Below are 2,990 nucleotides of genomic sequence, written 5' to 3'. Positions count from 1 at the left end.
GCTGACTTGGCAGATTGCCATTGAAACCATTAACAATTATGTTCTTAAGCATAAAAGACATAGAGGATACCTGGGCTGCCAAAGAAGCAAGTTTGTCTGCTTCATGTACTCCTGCTACTCGTCTTTTTGGGGTTGCTCAGTTGGTTGGCCACTGATAGTTATTGTTGGCAATTCTTTCAATAATCTCGTAAGCATCGTTAAAAGACTTAGAAGGAAGGGCTCTATTTGCCGAAGCATCCACCATCATTCTAGTATGAATATTGAGACCAATATAGAAAGTCTCCATTTGAACGCAGTAAGGAATGCCGTGATAAGGGCACTTTTTTAATAACTCCTTGAGCCGCTCCTATGCCTAAAGATTGTTCATTAAGTTACTGAAATGAAGTGATTTCATTTCGGATCTTGGCAGTTAAAGATGGAGGGAAATATTTCATTAAGAAATGTTCAACCTACTCTTGCCATGTAGTTATGGAACTAGACGGTAGGGAGTCCAACCACGCTCGTGCTCTATCTCTTAAGGAGTATGGAAATAATCTCAGTCTTAAGGCATCCTCAGTCACCCCGACTAGTTTAAATGAGTCACTCACTTCCATGAATAGCCGAAGATGAAGATCTGGATCTTCAGTAGGAATCCCACTAAATTGACCCATATTTTGCAACATTTGGAACATGACTGGCTTCAGCTTGAATTGTTGTGTCTCTATTTCGGGTATTCTAATACTCAGATTAAGCTTGTTGAATAGAAGAATGACATATTGTCGAATGGCACAGTTTCTATCATCAGCATCAATGATCGGATTGTGAGTTTATAAGCGAATGTTCCTCCTGGATTTTGGTTTGGATTTTTGAAATTCATATCTTCGATCCTTCTTTGGTTTGCTTATCTTCTCCTTTGTCAGAAAGTCCTTTCAATTTTAGGCTCTACGAGGAGTAAGTCAATAATCTGATCAATACTCATAAACACCCGAAACAAATAAACACAAAAAATGGAATTAAAATTTAACAGAAAAAAAGACCAAAATGCAAAATTAACAATTTCACAAATAATGTCTTTTAAAATAGTCCCCAGCAACAGAGCCAAAAACTTGGAACGACGGAAATGTGCAAGTGTACACAATCACAATAAGTAATAAAGTGACAAGTAAATGTTGAGTTACCGTACCCACAGGGACTGTGAAAAGAATTATTTATGAATGCAATTTAAAACACTTTGGTGAAGAAAAATATTTTAATTTGAGGAGATGATTGAAAACTAAGATTTTTAACTAAGTAAAAGAAATAAAAATAAAATAAAAGTTTCAATGCACGATTTCAAAAGATCATTTTAATCAATATGACATAATTGTGTTAGATTAATTACATTTCTTAGCTTAGAATTATTAAACTCATGTTCATGTTGTTACGGATAAATTCACGGCAACTCGGTAATTTGCTAACTTATGAACATACTTACCTACCAAAATCTATTTATCTCTTGACTATATCTCTATGTCAATTCAACCGATTAAACATATTTTAATAAGCAAATGTGTTAATGCACCTACATACTTATGAAATTAAAATAATCTCTTGTACATATCTCTATGCCAATTCAAACAATTAATTCAATCTCATAAGCACATAAAAGATTACATGAGGTAATAATGTATTTCTACCTTGAAACAGTTTAATCACAATAATCTTGCAAGTTATGAAAGGCTAATGTATAGTTAGATACCGTGTCTAATTTAACCCTCAGCTAGCTTAGATGATTAAACATGCACTGATTAAGTATCGTGTTAAATAATTACAATTTCAATCCGATTAAATAATTAATTCATGGGTTACCTTACAATTGTAATGCAAGAATAACTTAGTCATGATTTTACTTAATCAAACATCTTATCGATGCCTATAACAATACAAACATAATTTTAATAACTCAAGTAAACGAAATGCAATCAACCTAATACGAATTAAATTTAAGCTATATTAATTAAATTAAACATTTAGACATCATAAATATTCATAGACTGTTTGTCGAAACCAATTTTATTATTTGAAAAATAGGGATCGACCTTTAAAAATAAAGTGGGAGCCGCCACCGGTGTTTTATTAAGGTGTGATCGGTTCAACATTAAAATAAATTTTAGGTCTGCGAGATTTGAGAAAATAGGTTCGGGAGTCGATTACTCACGAGGAAGGGTTAGCACCCTCGTGACGCCCAAAATTGGTACCGAATTGATTGTTTGATGTCTTAATGTCGAAACTTTGAAAAGATTTTTAAAAAATACAACCCTTTTTAATTTCAAATTTGAATAAACCAAGTTGAGCAGTAAGATGTACTCGTTTTGCAGAGATAAGTTGCCACACTCAGTGAGTTAGGGTGTAACAATTCAATCTCTGAAATTAGATTTGTTCCCTTTTTTAGAAAATCATGTGATTTAAAAAGGAGATTCGATTTTTTAAGTCAATTGAGAAATTCGAACCTAGTAAGTTAGGGTTTGATCTCTCAAAATTCTTAAACAACCGACATTGCCTTTATTTTTTTTAAAATTGAGATAACAAAATGTCATATCCAGTAAGTTAGGATCTAACATTTTGAAAGCTTAAGAATTTTATTTTAATAATTGCAGGTTTTTTTTATTATAAAATGGGCGCTTGATTATCTAAGTTCATCGAGAAGAATCGAAGCCCAGTAAGTTAGGGCACGATTCTCTCGGGAATCTATGAATGCCAAGCCCCTTTTTTAGGATCATGAAATAAAACGATTATGAAGCTTTAATAAAAAAAATCAATTCTTACAAAAAGAACATGATTAAACAACGATACATATAATGTAAAAGAAAAATAACAATCCAAACTTAAACTAGAGGTAATTTAACAAATAATAGGCAAATACAAACATTGGCTCTAATTATATCATTCAAACATCCATGTTAAAAATTAAGCAACCTATAAAATCATAATCAATTAAACATACAATAATAACGATAAGTAATATGAATGTT

At 32.0% G+C, this 2,990-nt stretch overlaps 1 non-coding gene across 1 annotated transcript; it reads left to right on the top strand.

Annotated features, from left to right (window-relative positions):
- Window positions 1–302: 302 nt before the first annotated feature.
- On the top strand, window positions 303–404 carry LOC121222816 (small nucleolar RNA R71). Its single transcript, XR_005920187.1, has one exon. It is a non-coding gene; the product is annotated as a small nucleolar RNA R71 (small nucleolar RNA).
- Window positions 405–2,990: the final 2,586 nt, after the last annotated feature.

The sequence above is a fragment of the Gossypium hirsutum genome, chromosome D10, assembly GCF_007990345.1.
Source record: "Gossypium hirsutum isolate 1008001.06 chromosome D10, Gossypium_hirsutum_v2.1, whole genome shotgun sequence".
Lineage (NCBI taxonomy): Eukaryota > Viridiplantae > Streptophyta > Magnoliopsida > Malvales > Malvaceae > Gossypium > Gossypium hirsutum.
Note: the sequence above shows the minus strand (reverse complement) of the source record. Positions and strands in the feature narration are given on the sequence as shown.